Source organism: Boleophthalmus pectinirostris, unplaced genomic scaffold, assembly GCF_026225935.1.
Source record: "Boleophthalmus pectinirostris isolate CB_2022bp ecotype Guang Dong unplaced genomic scaffold, ASM2622593v1 HiC_scaffold_17, whole genome shotgun sequence".
NCBI lineage: Eukaryota > Metazoa > Chordata > Actinopteri > Gobiiformes > Gobiidae > Boleophthalmus > Boleophthalmus pectinirostris.
The window spans coordinates 3,458,525-3,481,034 of NW_026571115.1; the positions used below are offsets into that span (position 1 = coordinate 3,458,525).

General features: G+C 40.5%; 9 non-coding genes across 9 annotated transcripts; 1 reads left to right on the forward strand and 8 right to left on the reverse strand.

Moving 5' to 3' along the window:
• The first annotated feature begins 675 nt into the window (after window positions 1–675).
• trnag-ucc (transfer RNA glycine (anticodon UCC)) lies at window positions 676–747 on the forward strand. Its single transcript has one exon. It is a non-coding gene; the product is annotated as a tRNA-Gly (tRNA).
• A 607-nt stretch (window positions 748–1,354) lies between these two features.
• trnak-uuu (transfer RNA lysine (anticodon UUU)) lies at window positions 1,355–1,427 on the reverse strand. The gene has a single exon. It is a non-coding gene; the product is annotated as a tRNA-Lys (tRNA).
• Window positions 1,428–1,544: 117 nt separating this feature from the next.
• Window positions 1,545–1,617, reverse strand: trnaf-gaa (transfer RNA phenylalanine (anticodon GAA)). Its single transcript has one exon. It is a non-coding gene; the product is annotated as a tRNA-Phe (tRNA).
• Window positions 1,618–1,737: 120 nt separating this feature from the next.
• On the reverse strand, window positions 1,738–1,809 carry trnastop-uca (transfer RNA opal suppressor (anticodon UCA)). Its single transcript has one exon. It is a non-coding gene; the product is annotated as a tRNA-Trp (tRNA).
• Window positions 1,810–7,081: 5,272 nt separating this feature from the next.
• On the reverse strand, window positions 7,082–7,154 carry trnak-uuu (transfer RNA lysine (anticodon UUU)). The gene has a single exon. It is a non-coding gene; the product is annotated as a tRNA-Lys (tRNA).
• A 144-nt stretch (window positions 7,155–7,298) lies between these two features.
• trnaf-gaa (transfer RNA phenylalanine (anticodon GAA)) lies at window positions 7,299–7,371 on the reverse strand. The gene has a single exon. It is a non-coding gene; the product is annotated as a tRNA-Phe (tRNA).
• Window positions 7,372–10,185: 2,814 nt separating this feature from the next.
• trnaw-cca (transfer RNA tryptophan (anticodon CCA)) lies at window positions 10,186–10,256 on the reverse strand. The gene has a single exon. It is a non-coding gene; the product is annotated as a tRNA-Trp (tRNA).
• Window positions 10,257–12,254: 1,998 nt separating this feature from the next.
• trnak-uuu (transfer RNA lysine (anticodon UUU)) lies at window positions 12,255–12,327 on the reverse strand. The gene has a single exon. It is a non-coding gene; the product is annotated as a tRNA-Lys (tRNA).
• Window positions 12,328–12,471: 144 nt separating this feature from the next.
• On the reverse strand, window positions 12,472–12,544 carry trnaf-gaa (transfer RNA phenylalanine (anticodon GAA)). The gene has a single exon. It is a non-coding gene; the product is annotated as a tRNA-Phe (tRNA).
• Between the last annotated feature and the right edge of the window lie 9,966 nt (window positions 12,545–22,510).

A 22,510-nucleotide genomic window follows, 5' to 3' on the forward strand; every position in this document is an offset into this window, starting at 1 on the left:
GTGAACTTGCACAACACTGGTTGTTTCTCTTTGAGGGGACGTGTACGAAAGCATGTTACCCAAGGTGCAGTTAAAAAGTTCTGTGCCCCCATTCCCCACACTACCGCATACACTAGAGCTCACTGTGACATCACTGTGTGAGGTTACTTTGTGAGGTCATTTTACGTGTTCTCTGGGAGGTTACCGCAATACTGGCTATTTGATTTGCATGTTGACTTTCCTTTCATAGGTTTTGTTGCTAGGCATATGACAGCAACTAGTGACAAAACCCGAACATCGTTCTCTAATTATTTGCTTGGGACAGTCGAAACAGAGATGACCGCCACAGTTCCCCTCAACATAGTGCGCATCGTCTCGGCCTGGGTTCAGCTCCTGGAATGGGAATTACTAGCTTTTGGGATCAACAGTAGTGGCTTATATGCACTCAGTCATTCTGTCTTACTACTGCTAGCTATCTGTGATTTTGATATGATTTTGTCTGTAGGGAGTCACCATATCATTTCACTGACTTTCAACACCACTATGAGAGGACACTGTGATGTCACTGTGTGATGTCACCTCCACCTTGTGATGGTGGTATAGTGGATAGCATAGCAGCCTTTGAGGCCCTTTGAGGAGACTGTGATGTCCGCGTGAATGGAAGGTGATGTCACTGTGTGATTTGCTGCTCATCTTGCGATGGTGGTATAGTGGTTAGCATAGCTGCCTTCCAAGCAGTTGACCCGGGTTCGATTCCCGGCCATCGCAATCTTGCCTTGTGAATAGTGGTGGTTCTGTGTGTTTCGGGGAACGTGTGTGTTGAATTCATTGCTTCCAAAATGTAACTCTTCATAGCTAGTGAACATATACAGCTCTTAACGTAATCTAATAGGACAGCTGACTGTTAGAGGCTAGCACAGTCTCTATTGTTTTGCTGCACAACATTTACAAAGTATGTATTTCGGCATGGTTTTCTGAAATCATTGTGTATGACATGGTTCTTTGAATCTCAAAGCAACCACTGATACTCAGTCTGGTTGCTTAAAGTCTGGTGTTCTACTGTCTGAGCTAAACATGCTAACATGCCTGACGTTTGCTTTTATCCACTCATTATTTAGGTCTGGTTTATGGCCACTTGCTTTGCAACCATTCATCTTATAAATACAATTTGGGTTTCTTTGAAAAGTAGCTGTGGTCTGTTCTTGTATCATAAAGGTTTGGCTTTATGAATGTTTCATGTTTGTAATCATTTAAGAGACACTTGAGAAGTTTTTATCACGCTAGAAGACTTCATTCCTCGTTCCATGGTTAAGACCTATCCAGTGATTTTATTTTTTTTTCAACTGCTCTTGTTCCCTTGTTATAAATATAGAATCACCTGAACAGGGACTTGAACCCTGGACCCTCAGATTAAAAGTCTGATGCTCTACCAACTGAGCTATCCAGGCTCTCTTGCCTTTGTAGTCTTGTTCTTGGAAATCTACAGACCTTCAGTTTGAAAGGTCGGTGCAGTTGTGTAAATCCTGAAAGGCAACATGAAGCTGAAGCACAGAAAATAGCACTTTTGCCAAAACCCGGGATTGAACCAGGGACCTTTAGATCTTCAGTCTAACGCTCTCCCAACTGAGCTATTTCGGCATGGCTAATGTGCATATACAGCTGTTAACATAATCTAATAGGACATCTGCCTGTCAGAGGCACAAGCACAAGCTCTATTGTTCTGCTGTACAACATTGACAAAGTAATCAAGAAAACTAATGACCCTGACATGATTTGAACACACAACCTTCTGATCTGGAGTCAGACGCGCTACCGTTGCGCCACAGAGCCTAAGGTTAGCTGCTGTAGTGCCAGTGACATCACATTTCATTCCAGTGGAACATCCATGTGTGAAGACACAAGAAGTCTCTGATGTAGCTGTGTTATCACTATGCCAGAGGGTTGTCAGATCCCTTCGGTGTAAACCAGGATTAAATCAGGACTAAACCAGGATAAAACCAGGACTAAAACAAAGTTGAACTGTGCTAGAACTGAGAATCCTTGTTTTGGACTAATAATACTAGAAACACCTGAAATAATAAAAGCGAGATAGATGAGTGTAATGCCATACTGTGGAACATACCAGTCAATGCAATTACATCTCCATATAGACAAACAGGTGGTGAAACATTGCATTGTACAACTTTAATTTCTTATCTAACAGAATTTGCAAAATGTCCAAATTTGTCAACAAGCGTTACTACTGCACCACCTTGGTTTTGACTCCAACTCCCTCCTCTCTCAGTCTCAGCATGAAATAAAAACTTCAACTTCCTCTAAAACCCGTGAACGCCGTTGAACTTTCCGTTTTCCACTGAATCTGTTAGCTCTTCCATCGTGATTCTCCTGCTCGACAAAAGCTCGGGGCGTTTCCAAAAAGCAGCCCCTCTCCAGCGCCACTTTTTGTTCATTTCACACCAATTATCCAGGCTCATGCTCCTGCGCCGACACCGGGGACGACGTCTACGCTAATTGGTTTCAAATGGAAATCAAAAATAATCTCACGGACACTTGGATGGAAAACGTCGGTGTTACGCTGCGACTGCAACACCGAAATGGAGGTTAGAAAACGTTTAGGCTCGGAGTCTGTTCAGAAATGTACCGTGTGCTATGGAGAGCGATGGAGCAGATGTTACAGAAGCAAGGTTTGGGGTTGAGTTTGTAAAGAGTTTTATAGTTTCCTGAAATGGCCCCGTACTAAACAGAAGCATCAAAACACTGCTTCATAACGATGAAATCAATTCATTATGTCTGTTTCCATGGATACAAGCAGATGTGCACACGAGACCAAAGTACAGGTCAGATCTGTTTAGAGAAAGTCACACTCAAAGGAACAATGTGCATAGTCTAGTGAGATTCATGTTATTAGGTTCTTTTTCAGACCTAGAGTTTTGTTTCATACCTGACAGTTTGGACTTCTCACTAGCGTCTTCCTCAGAGTGGTCACGTGAAAACTCAGACAACTACTCGTCCACCCGAAAGACAAAATAGAACCGGAGCATAAATGTAATGTCATATACGAAATACCCTGCATGTCCTGCAATAAAACACACATCGGGGAAACAGGGAGGGAGTTCAATACACGAAAAAAGGAACATAGAACAGAATACGAGAAGGAAAGAGCGAAGGCGTGCACATGAGCAACAAAACACAAAGCAAAACAGGAACAACTCAAATCGGCCATTTCTGACCATTGTAAAAGAGAGAACCATGTTATGGATTGGGATGGAGCAAACATCATTGGGACAGAGTAAAAAAAAACATTGCCGCTGGATTAAAGAGGCAATCAAAATACAGAAATATGCCTACAGGACAATATAACCAGGACGAGGGGGCTTTTTTACTCTCACACACCTGGGATACTGTCCTGAGGAAGTCAGACTGCAGATGGCGCTGTCGCCCTGCCTCCACCGGTAGGAAGACAGCGCCAAAATCAGCTGACCAGACACGTCACAGCAACATCACGTGACCACTCTGAGGAAGACGCTAGTGAGCAGTCCAAACTGTCAGGTATGAAACAAAACTCTAGGTCTGAAAAAAGAACCTAATAACATAACAACGTGCATGTTTTTCAAGGTACCTTTGAGCAAAGAATGTGTCAAGTGAAAGCTTAGAACGTCTAGAATTCCCTCCCTGAGCTGCAGAGGCTGCACTAGCACTGACTCGTGATGGCTGTAGGTGTTGGGTTTTACGTAGTGACTTCAGATCAGAGAGAGGCATTTAAGGTTTAAACCAACTGGATTTTAGAATTGTGAAATCCAGTTGGTTTAAATAGGTGTAAATAATTCTCATAAGACTCAGCGCTGTAGTGGAGGATACTGTGTTATAGTCCATTTTTTGGGAGTTGTAGTTTTGACTGTAGTTCCCCCCCACTGGTTAGGAGGATCCGGATCCACCTAATGCCGGACGTACACTGTGCAATATTTTCGGTTGTGTCATTCAGCCCCAGTTCAAACTGTACGACCAAATCGCAGGGTTTAAAAGTTCACAGCTCACGAATCATGTTCTCACACTGAACGAACCGATGCTCGGATGCGACCTGCCTGTGCACACTGTACGTTCACATAACGACCAGAGTTGTTGTTCCAGAATTAGAAAACCACAGACACAATGCTGATCCAGGCAAAAAACAGATGTGCTGCTTTGGCAATTTGTGCCATTCTCTGCGCAGACAAGCCCAAAAAGTAGAGGCGACAAATATGGTCAAAGAAATGTCTGGACAGACGTGGGCAGACGTGGGCAGACGTGGGCACTCAACTTTATGTTGTCGTATTCAGGTACTGCATATACATGACACAGTATCCCGATTACTATTGGAATATCCCAGCTGCAGTATCCCGGTTACTCGTAACCGGGATACTGACTTATTCGGGATACTGAAACTGGGACTGTGACAAAGTGAGCCTTTGTCCCATTTAAAATTAACATTCATTTGTTTAATTTTACATTAGTTAATTTGTGACCATATCCTACCAATACAGTTACAATAATTCTTAGCTTTGTTTAATTATCACATAACACATTAATTTAAATGTTTTATTTGTTGATACATTTCAGTTACATCATACATTCACATTCAGAAGAGGGGGCGTGCCTCATGTCGGCCATTTTTAAAACCTTGGGAGGAGGTTGTGGGCTGGACCATGCGGAGGAGACCCAGTTTAAGTTTTGTTTAATTATTTTTGTGCATTTGATTTTTATAGATTATTTTCAACACTGTTTAGTTTATGTTAAACACTTTAATTTTAAAAGGGACTTAGACTCATGTAAACAAATGTACTTCCTTTGGACGTTGGAAAGTTACGTATAAAGGAACTGATCCTCACCAGGGGGAGGTACTTCCTGCTAAAAACAAGCAGGTGTTGTCAGTTGGGGGAGACTTCTGTGCAGATGGGTGGATGGAGTTATTGCATTGATTTAAGTTGAGTTATTTATATTCTGTTTATTTGTTTGAATAGTTTATTTTACACTATACCAGAAGTCTGTTTTTAATAAACACCACAAAGCATTTGTGCTTAGGGCAGCAAATGGCTACGCACGTCACTGAGCGCACTGATTGTACAAGTGGCAGCAGTGCATTATTTCTATTATTTATTTATTTATTTATGATTTATTATCTGCACTGTATTGTTTTAATTGAGGTCTGTACCTTGCACTTTGTGCCCAGAACAAATGTCCAGTTGGGGGACAATAAAGTTTATCTTATCTTAGCCCAAATGAGAGGGTCATGTGACACTCATTCTGCTTTCTGATTGGATAAACAACCAAAATACGAACCTGGATATCATGTCCAACGTTTTATAATTCAGAAGAAGTCAGCAATTCAGCTGTTATCAGTTAATTATTTGATTTGAAAGTGTTTCCTTGTATGCAGGAACAAAGATGAGAGGAGGAGGTCAAGTTTATGAAATGTGCTTTATTCCCCCTTTAAATCAAATCTTTTAGAGCTGCCTCCATTATATTTGTCTGATCTCACTAAATAACTCTAGAGCCTCCTGCAGTCTCCTCGTGTCACTGTGACTCCTCAGCTCCTGCAGTTGTGTTTTTCTCTAATAGTTTTGTATTTCTGGATGACACTAAAAGCCATCACTTTCTCTGTACCGTCTCCTCATGTGTCCCGTCGGCTCACGTCTCTGACAGATCAGAGACACTTTAAAATAACCACTCAATGTCACTCATTAAAATGAATCTTCCACAATTTACTCTAATGACGTGGTGTATCTGATTTATAGTGTCTAAAAAGGTGAAAAACAGAACTAGTTGATTTTAAACAGTTTGCACTGGTCCAAACTCACGTGCCTTCTGCATTCAGAGCATCGTAGTTATTCACCACGTCACGATGAGTTTATAATCACTTTTCACAACTTTCAGAGGCCAGAGTGGAGTTTACATCACATTAATACTAACAACAACTGGTATGCCCTCTTCTGCCCCACGTCGGCTCTGGTTCCGGAAGTACACATTTTTTCCTATTACAAAAAAAAAAATGTATAATCTAATATTAAGAGTTGATAGGCGTCGCAGAGGCCAACCACCTATGAGATAACTGCTATAACATAATGCTGTCCGAAAAGACAAAGGACTCAGAAAAATGTCCTAATAACGCAGCCATTTCTAAAGTTTCAGAATCAGATTTGAAGCCTTGTGGCGCAGAGCTGATTAGTCCTGAGCTTTTAGACTTTAACATTATTTTTATTTGGCAAGTCTATGGGAAATTTACTTTCAGAACCAGGGGCAGACGGTCACTGTTGAGCTCCATGGCCTTTTCCTATTCTGAACAGAGAAAATATTAGTAAATGCAGTCGTGAAAGAAGCGATTCCAGAGCAGGCGGAGAGTTGAAAGAAGCCCTTTATCTGATATGAGAAGAGTGAAGGTCCACACAGCAGGAGCATGTGTGTCTTACAAAGGAACTTCCCTGTGTGTGTGTACACGGGGGAAGGTTCTAACTGTACAAGGCTGAACATACATGCACTTCAACTAATTTAGCTTACAGTTCATACAAGGTCGTAAACTGATGTACCTTTAACTGTTCACAGAAATGCAAAATATGTCACAGAAAGATTGCTTGTATTAGCAGAAAAGACTATAAATAGCTGCAGTGTGTAAACTGAAGGAGCTGTTGCAGTAGAAACATTTTAAAAACAAGTACATTTATTAATTTACAATGGAAACTATTTCGGTTTCATATATTTTTATTCATGTGTAAACAGATATAGATATGTGATTCAGACAACACGTACAGATGTTTGTTTGTTTTTTTCTCTGAGCTAACCAGGCTCACATGCCTGAAGTTTGCTTTTATCCACTCATTATTTAGGTCTGGTTTATGGCCACTTGCTTTGCAACCATTCATCTTATAAATACAATTTGAGTTTCTTTGAAAAATAGCTGTGGTCTCTTCTTGTATCATAAAAGTTTTGCTTTATGAATGTTTCATGTTTGTAATCATTTAAGAAGCAATAGAGAAGTTTCTTGCCATGCTAGAAGACTTCATTCCTTGTTCCACGGTTTATTGCCTATATGCAGTAGTTATTTCCAACTGTTCTTGTTATAATATAGAATCGCCTGAACAGGGACTTGAATCCTGGACCCTCAGATTAAAAGTCTGATGCTCTACCGACTGAGCTATCCAGGCTCTCTTGCTTCTGTAGTCTTGTTCTTGGAAATCTACAATCGCCTGAACAGGGACTTGAACAATGCACCTTCAGATTAAAAGGCAGACACAGTTGTGTAAATAGTGAAAAGTAACATGAAGCTGAAGCACAGAAAACAGCACATTTGCCAAAACCCGGGATTGAACCAGGGACCTTTAGATCTTCAGTCTAACGCTCTCCCAACTGAGCTATTTCGGCATGGTTAATACACATATACAACTCTTTACATAATCTAATAGGACATCTTCCTGTCAGGCTAGCACAACCTCTACTGTTCTGCTGCACAACATTGACAAAGTAATCAAGAAAGCTAATGACCCTGACGTGATTTGAACACACAACCTTCTGATCTGGAGTCAGCACTGTTGGGCAAGTTACTTTGAAACTGTAATGCGTTATTTATTACCCATTACTGTCATTTCAAAGTAATTCGTTACATTACAATATTACTGTATTTAAAATGTAAGGCATTACATTACTATTACATTACTTTAAGTTACTCTCACCAAAATAACTTTTGCGCTGTATAAGGACTGAACCAGGACTAAACCAGGTCTAAACCAGGACTAAACCAGAACTAAACCAGGACTAAACCAGAAGTGAACTAGGACTAAACCAGAACTGAACCAGGACTCACTGTAGGGACGGGCTCGAAGGTGACTGCAGGAGAAAGTAGCGGCTCTGCTCCGCACCTCACGGAGGTAAGAGCGACTGTCACCCGATCGCTCTTTATGGACACTCACAATCTTGCCTTGTGAATATTGGTGGTTCTGTGTGTTTCGGGGGAACGTGTGTGTTGAATTTGTTGCTTCCAAAACGTAACTCTTCATAGCTAGTGAACATATACAGCTCTTAACGTAATCTAATAGGACAGCTGACTGTTAGAGGCTAGCACAGTCTCTATTGTTTTGCTGCACAACATTTACAAAGTATGTATTTCGGCATGGTTTTCTGAAATCATTGTGTATGACATGGTTCTTTGAATCTCAAAGCAACCACTGATACTCAATCTGGTTGCTTAAAGTCTGGTGTTCTACTGTTTGAGCTAAACATGCTAACATGCTTGAAGTTTGCTTTTATCCACTCATTATTTAGGTCTGGTTTAAGGCCACTTGCTTTGCCACCATTGTCACTCAAGTTTTTTGTACACTTTGTCACAGTAGGTGCATGGACCCTGGATGAACTCTCTTTGTTTTAGGTTTTATGACCTGTCCAGTCAATTCAGTAAAGTTGATGACCCCATTTTACCTCATTAATATTAAATCACATAATATAGTAACTGTATATCTAAAATAAAATTTAATTAAATAAAACAATATATTATATTATATTGTATTATATTACATTGTAATATAATATAATATAAAATATCATTAGTTTGTTTGACTTTATTTACTATTTATCACCGATAATCCAATTAAAAGAAAAAGCAAAAACACAGTATTGAAAGGTGAGACATTTGGGAATTTTTATTCCTCAAAAACAGAAAATATGTATTATAAAATTATTTACACAACAATATATTATATACATATATACTTTGTATAATTGTTTCTCATCATTTTAAGCCACTGGTCCTTGGTGAGTGTTTCCCAGTTTGGGCAATAAATTCTGCCTTTAAACTGGCTGTGGCTGGTGTCTGTGGTGCGGGTGTCTCCACACTTGGTGCATCTGTTGGAGATAACTGTCCTTGTGTACTTATGTTTTTGTGGTGTGTCTTGTGTTTGGGCAGTATCAGTAGGAGTGCTTTCAGCTTGTGGTGTGGAGAGTGGTAATAGTGGCATCATGTTGCCTGGTGCTGTGGTCTGAGGTGGCATTACCAGTGGCACATAAAAAAATGTCTGAGATGTTGGTGGTTTAGGCTGAATGGGCCTCAACTCTGCTCTGTCCTTCACATGCAGCTTGGTTTAAGCCTGTCCAGTTGTGTCAGGTGTCATGTTGTAAACATGTGCATGTCTGTGTGGAGTGACTTCAGTGGGCTTGGTGTTGATGGGGAGCAATGGTTCACTGGCAAGGGGCCATTCATCAGGCAATGCCAACCCTTGCAGCAGAATGACAACATCTTGTGCCTTAAATCGTTCATTATGCCACTGTATTAAGGTGGTTTGATTTACAGTAACGAGCTGTAGGGTGGTGCCTTTCATGATAATGCCATTGTTCAATATGAGCTGTCGAACCATGTAGAATTAGTGACCATCTTGATGAGGTTTGGTGTCCTGTTTTTTGGGGGCTGTTATGAAAGTTACATAGTCGAATAAATATAGTTTCAACTAGGCGGCTGCAGTTTGGCCACTGAGCTGCAGATCCAGTCGAACCAAGTACACACCTTTTTGTACTGTTAACTCCTGCATAAACAGCCTTCTTTTTGGGGGACCTAAAGCACCCAGTGAACAGTCTGTCCTGATGTCATGCAGTCTACACAATTCTGTTCTTATCATGTTGTTCCAGGTTCTGCCACAGGCCCACAATGGTGCTAACTTACTGGTTGGTAAGAGTTAGGCCTTTCTCATTTCTTATCTCCACCAAATACTCTGCAAGCTGGTCAACATGATCCATTCCAGGCATACGTACTGTGCTCATCCACAGCCTAAGAAGAAGTATAAACATTAACCATTAAGAATTACTGACATCAATCATTATTGTGCTTCATGGGAGTTTAACTTACAGCTTGCTGTGAAGACATGGACAGGAGAGTGGACTGAAGAGCAGACTGGATAGCAGACTGGAGAGTGGACTGAGGAGCAGTCAAATGTCAAATGTCAGATGCTACTACTTGACTGGCCAGGAAAAGCTAAACACAGCCACTTGATTGGCGAGGGAAAGACTAACCCATGAACATCACTGGTCCCCATATACAGTCTAGTGGCTGCCAGGTACCGACATGGTTTTCTGAAAACATAGCTAGTGCACATATACAGCTCTTAACATAATCTACAACATCTGTCTATCAGAGGCTAGCACAATCTCTACTGTTCTGCTGCACAACATTGACAACGTAATCAAGAAAGCAAACGACCCTGATGTGATTTGACACACAGCCTTCTGATCTGGAGTCAGATGCGCTACCGTTGCGCCACAGAGTCTAAGGTTAACTGCTGTAGTGCCAGTGACATCACATTTCATTCCAGTGGAACATCCATATGTTCTCTGATGACGTCTCTGACGTAGCTGTGTTGTCACTATGCCAGAGGGTTGTCAGATCCCTTCACTGTCGAGTGCATTGTCTTCATTCTGATCCACTGCATTGTTGTTGTTTTTTTCATTGTTTGAAATCCGTGACATTAAGATATTGTGTCTGTTTGGTTTTATGAATGTTTCATGTCTGTAATCATTTAAGAAGCAATTGAGAAGTTTCTTGTCATGCTAGAAGACTTCATTCCTAGTTCAACGGTTTATTACCTATGTGGCGACCAAGAGGTTCAACACTCCGGGAAATGTTAAGTTTTATTATAAGTTGTCGCAACAATGCCACCAAATCTAGTTTGGGGAAATAAAGTCTAAATGTAAGGCACACAGGTAAGCATATCATTGAGGGAGAGAGCCAGGTTCCATCATTTACACAACCTTTATTTTTTTCTGTTTTAAAAGACAGATTTAAGTTGGTTAAAAGTAGCTGCATCCATAAAAATAGGCAAACAGTAAAAGACTACAGTGGGAGAACAGGTACACAATATTGAAAATACTAAACCAAACCCCAAAACCAGAAGTAAAACAAAACAAATATAAAGCAGAGCAAGAGTAAAACAAAACAGCAGTGAAACAAAACAAGCAAAACAAAACAGTAAAGCAAACGTAAAGCAAAACAATGAAGCAAAACTAAAGCCAAACAAAAAGCAAACGTAAAGCAAAGGTAAAACAAAACAAAGCAAAACAAAACAAAACAGCAGAGGCGGTGTGCTCACCGCGCTGCAGGCCCCCGCTGACACCGTGGTTAGAAGTGACAGTGACAGTGCACAATCCCCAGGCTGAATCAAAGGTAACTTTACACAGAATTACTGCGTCCAGACGTGGTCCAAACAACGTGGACCGGCACACGCTGCCGCCGCGGTTTAAGGGACACGGCGGTGCACAGCCAAGCGCAATGGCGAGGGACTCACTGGGCTCACCCGTGGAGCTTGTCGGCAGAGATGAAAGCGCGCCCTAGGTGCTCCGTGAGCGAGAGACTGATGCGGTGAGGAACAGCGGCCAAACAGCGGCACTGAGCTGGAGGACAGAGCGGCCACAAGGACAGGCCCGGAAGAGCGTGTGAGCCAAAAAGGGGGAATGACTGAGAAGGGAGCGCTTAAATAGTCCACCAGCACAGCGCCATGGAACGCCAGGTAAGAGCACCCGCAGCCTAGACCCTCAAAGCTGGTCTTGCCACACCTACATGCAGTGATTATTTCCAACTGTTCTTGTTGACTTGTTATAAATAAAAAAATGACCTGATTAGGGACTTGAACCATGGACCCTCAGATTAAAAGTTTGATGCTCTGCTGACTGAGCTATCCTGGCTCTTGTTCTTTTGTAGTCTTGTTCTTGGAAATTTAGAATCACCTGAACAGGGACTTGAAGTATGGACCCTCAGATTAAAAGGTAGACGCAGTTGTGTGTGAAGCACAGCAAATAGCAAAACCCAGAACTAAACCAGGGACCTTTAGATCTTCAGTCTAACACTCTCCCAACTGAGCTATTCCTGCATGGTTTGCTGAAATCATTGTGTATGACACGGTTCTTTGAATAAAGTCTCAAAGCAATCACTGATACTCAATTTTGTTGATTAAAGTCTGGTGTTCCACCGTCTGAGCTAACCAGGCTCACATGCCTGAAGTTTGCTTGTATCCACTCATTATTTAGGTCTGGTTTAAGGCCACTTGCTTTGCAACCATTCAACTTATAAATACAATTTGAGGTTTCTTTGAAAAGTAGCTGTGGTCTGTTCTTGTATCATAAAGGTTTGGCTTTATGAATGTTTCATGTTTGTAATCATTTTGAGACACAATTGAGAAGTTTCTTGCCATTCATTCCAAGTTCCATGGTTTATTGCCTATATGCAGTAGTTATTTCCAACTGTTCTTGTTCCCTTGTTATAAATATAGAACTGCCTGAACAGGGACTTGAACCCTGGACCCTCAGATTAAAAGTCTGATGCTCTACCGACTGAGCTATCCAGGCTCTCTTACTTCTGTAGTCTTGGTCTTGGAAATCTACAATCGCCTGAACAGGGACTTGAAACACAGACCTTCAGTTTAAAAGGTCGGTGCAGTTGTGTAAATCCTGAATGGCAACATGAAGCTGAAGCACAGAAAATAACACATTTGCCGAAACCCGGGATTGAACCAGGGACCTTTAGATGTTCAGTCTAACGCTCTCCCAACTGAGCTATTTCGGCATGGTTTTCTGAAAACATTGTGTATGACATGGTTCTTTGAATAGTCTCAAAATAATCACTGATACCTAATTTTGTTGATTAAAGTCTGGTGTTCTACTGTCTGAACTAACCAGGCTCACATGCCTGAAGTTTGCTTTTATCCACTCATTATTTAGCTCTGGTTTATTGCTTTGCAACCATTCATCTTATAAATACAATTTAGGTTTCTTTGAAAAGTAGCTGTGGTCTGTTCTTGTATCATAAAAGTTTGACTTTATGAATGTTTCGTCTCTGTACTTGACTAGGAAAGTGACCAGTAGATCAAGGCCTGATTTTCCCATATGGTCTAGCAGTTAGGATGCTTGGTTTTCACCCAGGTGGCCCGGGTTCAACACCTGGTATGGGAGTTACTCCCACTCCCACGTTTCTTTTGATTGAGTGGTTAAATAATCATCTCTGTAAACAATTTCATATCAGTTTTGTAATACAGTCATTAACAAAAGTTTAGAAAGCAAAGATACTAAATTACAACAAAATTCATGCTTTCAGTAAAGGACATAGCCTTGAACTGACCATTTAGAATAAGTTCAAATAAAGGCCTGGTAGCTTATTATTTCAAATAGTTGTCAAACCAAGATGACAGTGGTCTTGCTCACTGATCACATTTCTGATTTCTACAAACAGTGTGGAGACCTTTGTGGACGTCTCTTGACTTTGATTTCCCGTGTTTGAGTCGAGGACGCTCGGTTGGTTTTGGACGCAGCCGCAGAAGGAGCAGAGACAACTGTGAAATTAAAATATGAAATTCTTTTGGACAGAATAATTCTCCGAAACGGTGCGGCGTCTCTCAGCTGAATCAGCACGAGCCGCTGTGGCACCGAGCGCTATGCTAATGCTATGCTAATGCTATGCTAATAAACAGTGGGGCTAGCAGCTGCAGTTTGTGGAGCTGCTTTGGGAAGTTGTGAAGAGAAAGTGCTTACTCTTCTAAACAAGATTTGATTGAAATATGACCTGGGAGTGAATTGCAAATATTAAAACTATTTAGGGAGATTCTTTTTTTAGAGTCTAAGCCACAGTCAGTGTTGGGAGAGTTACTTTTAAAATGTATTCCTCTACAGATTACAGATTACATACACACCAGAATGTAGTTTGTAACGTAATCCATTAAATGACTTAAAATGAGTAATGTAATCTGAGTACTTTGGATTACTTGATTTGCTGTAGAGAAGCAAAGACAAGGAAATCGTAACATAAGATTTTTTTTCTGCTAAAAGAAAATAAAAAGCCCAGACTTTACTGAACCAAATTAAAAATATTATTGATAGAAGAGGAGGAGACACGTCCACGCAGCATGATTTAGTCCTGTTAAATCCTGTTATAGTCCTGGTTTAATCCTGGTTTTAGACCTGGGTTTAGACCTGCTTTTAGTCCTGTTTTAGTCCTGTTCTAGTCTTGGTTTAGACGTGGTTTTAGTCCTGGTTTAGACCTGGTTAAGATCTAGTTTAGACGTGGTTTTAGTCCTGGTTTAGACCTGGTTAAGATCTAGTTTAGACCTGTTTTAGTTTCCGGCAATGAATGACATTACCAAAAAAAAAAAAAAAAAAAAAAAAGGGATATAGCCCAAAACGTGAAAACAGGAAACAGTTGTGGATAAATTGTTAGTTGAAGAGTTGGAGATGGGGCAGGTGGATTTATAGTCTGATTCATCAGCCGGTTTCACTTTGTAGAAACCATCTGACCTCGAAGCATTAGAATTCGTTCACTCAGCGGTAGGAAGGTACTTTTTTCATTTAACCAATCACTGCTATTTGGTCGTGACATATGTAATGCGCCGCTAATGGGGCTAACTGCTATTTTTAAGGGCCCATCTCATGTAAAATAATTATTTTCACATTGTATCTTCTACACATATACAAGCACAATGGAACATCCATTACACAATAGTTCTGAAATCTTACTGATTTCTTGGAGACAGTCACAGACCAGGAACTATGAAAGACCGACTATTGCTCCTCCCCCCACCCGTCCTGAGAAAGCACAGGCTCCGCCCTCCAAACGTGACGCAGGCTCTGAGTGAGCCGCCCTTCCTCCGCCCATCTCAGGGAGGGAGGGGGAGACAGACGTGCACCCTGATAGTGGTAGGAATAAACTTTTATTCATCATGGAGATACAGCGCGTTCAGCCGCATGTGTTGGACCCAGAATCGGACGAGGACTTTGAGGAGCACGAAGCTCAAGCACCGCGTCCACATCAGCTGAACATTACTGATTGGTAAAATATTAATAAACACTAGTAGATCAACTTATTATATCGTGTTCACTGCAGTGTAGAACAATGAGCTTATGCTGTCGCTTTTGTTCAGGATCATGTGGGAATTGTCAGCCGAGACGGGGCGGAGGCGGTGGAGCGGGGGAGGGGAGCCGGGTGCAAAGCGCTCTCAGCTACGTCAAACATGTCATAGTTGTATCTGCTGCGTCATTGTTGTAGCAGCTTTAGTTCTTTGTCACGTGGAAGGGTGGCAGAAACACACTGCAATTTGTTTAAAAAAAAAGTGGAATCAATCTAAAAACCACTTCGGCGACATATACACGGCCCACACATAACTCTTAGAAGGTAGGAAGCTCTAAAAAGTTGATTTTGCATGAGATGGGCCCTTTAAGCTTTTTCGAAATCCCAAAGGAAGAAGGACAATAACGTCTTTCCCCTTGATAAAATTCAACAAACATTCTCTTTGTTCCCGCTTTAAATCCTCGATCTTGTGAATCGTTGCCAACACAGAATGTATGGATCTTCGATTGGCTGGTGCACGAACTCGCATTTCCGTGGTTTTTGTGAGCCGTCTAGTGTATTCTGATTCCTGAACTAGTGGGGAGTGGACCTTGGAAAGAAATTTAATTTAGCACTAGATGGCACCAACCTGGCTAGTAGATTTATTAAGATGGTGGAGAATACACGAGACATTTCCACAGACATTTTGCTATAGAAAACTATTAACCAGAAGTTACACAAACCTACAGCGGTGCACTTCCGGATGTTGCGAAAAAGGTCTGTTATAGGGGCGAATTTGGAGCCATATTTGGAATTTTGACTGTGAGTATCATAGCAACCAAAGAGCCAATCAGGAGTGAGGCTGTTGAAGGTAACGTTACTTCCTCTTCCTACGTCTGTTGTTCATCTTCATATCTTGATTTTCGGACGAAATAGTGAAATACATACAAGGATCATGTAGACCCAAGGCTTATTCTGGCAGATAAAGACAGGGGTGACAACTGTTCAGTTGATGTTGACGGAGCTGAAAGCACATTCATGTTCACTTCCTCTTTGGAATGCCGTGGCCAGCGGGTTAGTTATGTCCATTTTTACAGTCTATGGTTGCACTATGTAACTTTTCTGGTGAAGAATTCTGTTAATATTATTACTTTTCCTAGAATATTTCACAGTACAATATTAAACTTATGTCATATGCATTTACTACACAGGTGTTTGCTCCAAAACACCTTGGAAAAACATGTGGTGAGCTTGTATTTCCACAGATGTGAGCTCTTGTTTCCATGGGGTCTGCCGCCTATTCCGACATCCCTTCATTCCGACATGCCTCTATTTATACGTGCCAGTGTAACAACCCTTTTTAGTATCACTATTCCGACACATCATATTTTTTGATTTGGCCAAAAGAAATAGGGGCTTAATGTGTGTACACTGTGTTTTGTGCAAATGAATTTTGCACATTTTGCGCAGGTCATGTTTGTCTTGACTTGGTCAGATGGTCTGCAGACCTGACACCTCTTCCTCTTTCTTTTCCCCTCTGCAACAACCTATAAACAAGAGGCCCATGATTACTTTACTGTTGTGTCTTTTTACTGATCCCAAGACACACAACATACTCTCATACACTTCTACACACACATGCACACACACACACTGACTTACTTACCTCACACACTGGTGTACTTGATGCAGTCCTCTCTTGGATCTCCCTCACTGTGGCTGCAGTGGCTGGGGTTCTTGCCTCTGTTGGATGTGCGGTGACACAAGCACCTTCCCCAGCTCCTCAAGAAAGATACGCCTCTTGTACAGCTTTGACACATTCCAGTCAGGAAAGATCTCTGTCCAGATGACAAATGCACTATAGGCCGATACATCGATCATGTTATAAAAGATGACCAATGGCCAGCGCGCAGTCATTTGTTTGGTGCTGTAGAACCCTGTTACTTTGTCCAAGTTGTCTACCCCCTCTGGTGGCATTGTAATCAAGGATCATTCTTGGTTTCTGGTTCTTTCTTGTGCTCATTTTAGCATTTTTGTGCAGGGTGCTCATGAGCACAACCCTAACCCTGATTCTTCTCTGGGGCTACTCCAGCCGACTTTCCTCTGTAATCCTGCATGTTCAGTGCATAACTGTTTGCATCACATACTGCCCAGATTTTTGTCCCATATTTAGCTGGTTTGGAAGGCATGTATTGCCTAAATGGGCAGCGAACTCTGAATGCCACCAGTGTGTGTGTGTGTGTGTGTGTGTGTGTGTGTGTGTGTGTGTGTGTGTGTGTGTGTGTGTGTGTGTGTGTGTGTGTGCGTGCGTGCGTGTGTGTGTGTGATTGGGGTGAAATATGTCTCACAGTTGCAGAGAAAGATATATCAGACATGTCTGACACCCTTTTACCTCCAGTTTGACTGCCGGTGTGGTATAGGATTTTGGTGAGGTGACCCCAGGGTCAACATACCATATAGTATTTTGACCCCAGGGTCAGAATCCTATTATGGTATGTTGACCCCCCCTGTAGAATATCGACCCCCCTATGAAAATCTATATTCTATAAATAAACAACTTGAATTCTATAGAGAAACTTTGAATATTAATACTATATCTGCAAATTAAAACATATTGACATATTTAATCCCCCGGTATGTTTATTATAGTTATTATGACGTAAAGTAAGAAGTGATGTTAGATGAATATTGACAATGATCAATTATGTATAAAGGAGGTCAACATCCTATGAATATAGTGATCTGACCTCCCCAATATGTTATAGTCAGATACTTTCAAGTGGCTCACCTACATACTTTATATTTACCCAAAATACCAAGACGTTCTCCATCAAAATATTCCTTAAAATATCTTAAAAGAAAGTGAATATGTAGCAATATATAATAAAAGTAAATGACATGAGAAATAATGATCAGATAAGTAACTACTAAAGAAAAAATAAGGGGAGTAAAAATCTTATGGGGGGGTCATTTTACTATAGTGGTATGTTGTCAGTATACCATGGGGGTCAAAATACTCACACCGGGTCAAATTGACCTGAACAGTATGTGTGTGATATAAACATGCAGCGGGTGGTTGCAAATATGTGAGATGAACCATTTTTATATTATGTTGATTACACTAATTAAGGCAAGCAGAAGAAGTTTCATACTGAAAAAATACTTGTATTTTTCTAGATCTTCAAACTTTCAAACGGGTTACTTTAACCCGTCACATAACAGGAGGACAGTGTTGGGAAGGTGACTTTTAAAATGTATTCCCCTACAGATTACAGATTACAGACCCCAAAATGTAGTTTGTAATGTAATCCATTAAATGACTTAAAGTGAGTAATGTAATCTGAATACTTTAGATTATTTGATTTGCTGTAGAGAAGCAAAGACGAGGAAATCTTCACATAAGATGTTTTGTCTGATAAAAGAAAATAAAAAGCCCAGACTTTACTTAAATATTATTGATAGAAAAGGAGGAGACCCGGTCCGCATGGTTTAGTCCTGTTAAATCCGGTTTTAGTCCTGGTTTAGTCCTGGTATAGACCTGGTTTAGACCTATCTTAGACTTGGTTTTAGACCTGGTTTGGACTTGATTTTAGTCCTGGTTTAGTCCTGGTTTTAGACCTGGTTTTAGTCCTGGTTTTTAGACCTGAGTTTAGACCTGGTTTTAGACCTGGTTTAGTCCTGGTTTAGTCCTGGTTTAGACCTATCTTAGACTTGGTTTTAGACCTGGTTTCGACTTGATTTTAGTCCTGGTTTAGACCTGGTTTAGACCTGGTTTTAGTCCTGATTTAGTACTGATTTTAGTCCTGGTTTAGACCTGGGTTTAGACCTGGTTTTAGATCCTGGTTTAGACCTGGGTTTAGACCTGGTTTTAGACCTGGTTTAGACCTGTTTAGTCCTGGTTTAGACCTAAGTTTAGACCTGGTTTTAGACCTGGTTTTAGGTTTAGACCTGGTTTTAGACCTGGTTTAGACCTGGTTTTAGTCCTGGTTTAGGCCTGGTTTAGTGTCCAGCAATGAGTGGAATTACAGAAAAAAAAAAAAAAAAAAGGGATATAGCCCCAAATGTGAAAACGGGGAAATATCACCGTGTAATCCATTTATTTCAACAAAGTAACTGTAATCCAATTACCACTCACTGAAACAGTAACTGTAACTGAATACAGTTACTCATAATTTGTACTCTGATTACATAACTCTGGTACATGTAATCTGTTTACTCTCCAACATAGACCTGGCAGGCTGAGCTCACAAGATTCTATTTTGCGTAATATAGGACCTTTAAACTCTCAAACTGAAATCATCTCCAAAGGAAAACACGTTTGTCAGTCTTTTATCCGACTGTGAATAAAAGATGAACTCTTGTGGGTCTGGTACAGTGGTGCGTTCAGGGGCGTTCGGTGGGAGGCGGCCGCGTTGCGTTCGAGGACATTCTGTACATTTGTGAGTCACAGTGAGTGGGGAGGACAGTGGATGATCTGTAGGAGGTGTGCAGCTCGGATACAAAGATGGAGGACTCCTTTGGCTTTGGAACAGAGAAGAGAAAACACATGAGATTTCAAAATTATACAATCAGATAACTGTGGTCGCCAAGTTCTGCGAGGATTTTAGAAGAAAATATTACAGATCTGTTTAAAAGCAGAACGTTGAAAAGATAAAACACAATAAGGAAGTTTAATCAGTTGAGTTGTATGAGATTACAGTTTTGACTCATTCAATTCATTTTATTAACATTAACGCCATTCAGAATCACCTACAGAACATAAAGACACATGAACCAGGACTGAACCAGGACTAAACCAGGACTAAACCAGGACTAAACCAGGTCTAAACCAGGTCTAAACCAGGACTAAACCAGGTCTAAACCAGGACTGAACCAGGACTAAAACCAGGACTAAACAGGTCTAAACCAGGACTGAACCAGGACTAAACCAGGTCTAAACCAGGACTAAACCAGGACTAAAACCAGGTCTAAACCAGGACTGAACCAGGACTAAACCAGGACTGAACCAGGACTAAAACACAGGGAGAACATGTAAACTCCACACAGACCAGGGAGTCGAACCCACAACTCTTTTTGCTGTTGGTGAGACTCAGGGTTCCCATGGTCATGGAAATCCTGGAAAAGTCATGGAATTTTACAGCGTTCTGTTAAGTTCTCATTAGGTTTTTATGATTATTTCTGAATGTCTGTGCCTTTAGTTCAGGGGTGTCAAACTCATTTTGTTCCGGGGTCGTATCCAACCTACTTTGATCCAAAGTGTCTGGATCAGAAAACTCATGTCATATAAACCCCAAAAATAACAATAAGTTCAAATATTTGTGCAGAGAAACACAAATCTATTACAGAAATCTTTTTTAACTGATGAACTCTTTCTTTTACAAAATATTATAATATTATGAACAACCTGAGAACAAGTTTTAACATGAACTTGTATGTAAATAGGAATAAGTCAATTTTATCTTAGAAAATTCTGCACTCGGCTCCACTTTTCTCATGTTGGACATTTTTCTGATGAGGGTGTCACGGTCAACAGTCAAAACGATCGTCCTTTAAGAGCGTTTGGAAAGAGACAAGTCTTCATTTGTGCTGCTCTGGTGGGAGGAGCCATGTACAGAGACACTGGAGACGCTGCTGTGATAAACACCACAGAAAATTAACAATATTTTAATAGAAAATAGAATTCAAATATATTTGTAGAAAATCAGCCGAGGGCCAGATTAAAGGTCTTGAAGGGCCGGATCCAGCCACTGGGCCTTATGTTTGACACCCCTGCTTTAGTTTAAAAGAGACGACAATAAATGCACTGACAGGATTTTAAATGTTCAAAAACTATAATCCCAAACCATAAGGTGAGTGGAAAGAGTTAACATTTCATATTTATCCCTAAAGGTCTGATCAGTTGTACACATGTAGGTGCTGTAAAGTCATGGAAATTTCACTTTAGGTCATGAAAAAGTAATGGAAAAGTTTGAAATTTTATCAGTGTAAAAGATTGGGAACCCTGGAGACAGCTAAATACTCACAGATCAGTGGTATTTATAGTATTAGTAGTACTAGTAGTAATTATCGCCTCTGCAAACAACAAAATTCAACAAAATAAACCCGGGTAATCCTGTAGTTTACTTCAGAAATACAGGAGATTCTTGTATTAGTTTAGCATTTCATATTTCTGTCTCAGATGCTGACGCTCCTGCACTCGTTTAAACTGTGGATTCAGTCTTGAAATTGGAAATCTAATCTCAATGCTTGTCGGAAAAAATGCAATTAAAGGGCTCATATTGTGCAATTTTCTGATCTATGGTAAATTATAATGAAGTTTCCTCATCAAAAAACATGTCTGGAGCTTTGTTTCAGTCACACATATTTAACACACAAACCTGCACATTTAGGTTGTTCTTCTCACTCTGTTCCACCTTGTGATGTAATGTGGTAAAACAGGAAGTGCACCACTGTGTTTTTAAACTCCATCCACCTCCAGTAGAATCATTTGGATCATTTCAGCCATTTAGAACTGCCAGTCTATTGAACTAAAGGTAAAAAGGAAGCAAAATGTATGATTATTATGCATTATTATTATTTTTCTTCATTATTTGATTATTATTTATTAATTTATTATTATTATTATTATTATTTTATTTATTTTTATTTTTTTTCGGTTTTCGATTTTGTGTTTAAATGAATAATGGGGGGAAAAAAAAAACAAGCAACCAAACCAAAAAAAACAAACAAACAAACAAACATACAAAAAACGGATAACGTTTCCGTGACTTATACTGCGCTTGTCAAACATTTTAGGCAATTACAGAAATAAATTAACACTATTTCCAAAAGAACATTTATATGTAAAGTGTATATGTAGAGCTTGCACATGTTTACAACTGCACTTCCTTTAATTTTTGATGACAGGACAAATAGGAATTTCCAGTTCTGTGTCTGATACAGAAATATTCATGTGCATAGGACAGAAATCTGTGCATACTTGTCTGTAGTTGAGCATAAAGTAAATATTCATAAACTCTTGAATGAGTCCAGTCATGGTCTGATGATATCCATCAGAATACAAATAGGAAAGTTACCATGTCAAGAATTACGATCACCAAATGAAAATGTACGATTACACTTTCTTCAGTACGAATACGAATTCACAGACACAACTCAACTGTCAAAAATACTTCATCACTTCACAGGCAGTAGAAACGCCGATCGAGATGCCCCACTTTTGTGCTGCATACAGACTGAACCAGGACTAAACCAGGACTGAACCAGGACTGAACCAGGACTGAACCAGGACTGAACCGCACCCACAGGGTTAAGAGCAGCCGTCGTCCGATTGTATTTTGTAGACACAGTGCTCCGTGGGCTCTGGGTTCTCTCTCTCTCTCTCTCTCAAGTCCAAGATTAGTCCTGGTTCAGACCTGGTGTAGTCTTGGTTTAGTCCTAGTTTATTCCTGGTTTAGTCCTGGTTTAGTTCTGGTTTAGACCTAGTTTAGTCCTGTTTAGTCCTGGTTTAGACCTGTTTTATTCCTAGTTTAGTCCTGGTTTAGACCTGGTTTAGTCCTAGTTTAGTCCTGGTTTAGACCTGGTTTAGTCTTGGTTTAGTCCTAGTTTATTCCTGGTTTAGTCCTGGTTTAGACCTGGTTTAGACCTGGTTTAGTCGTGGTTTAGTCCTGGTTTAGACCTAGTTTAGTCCAGGTTTAGACCTGGTTTAATCCTGGT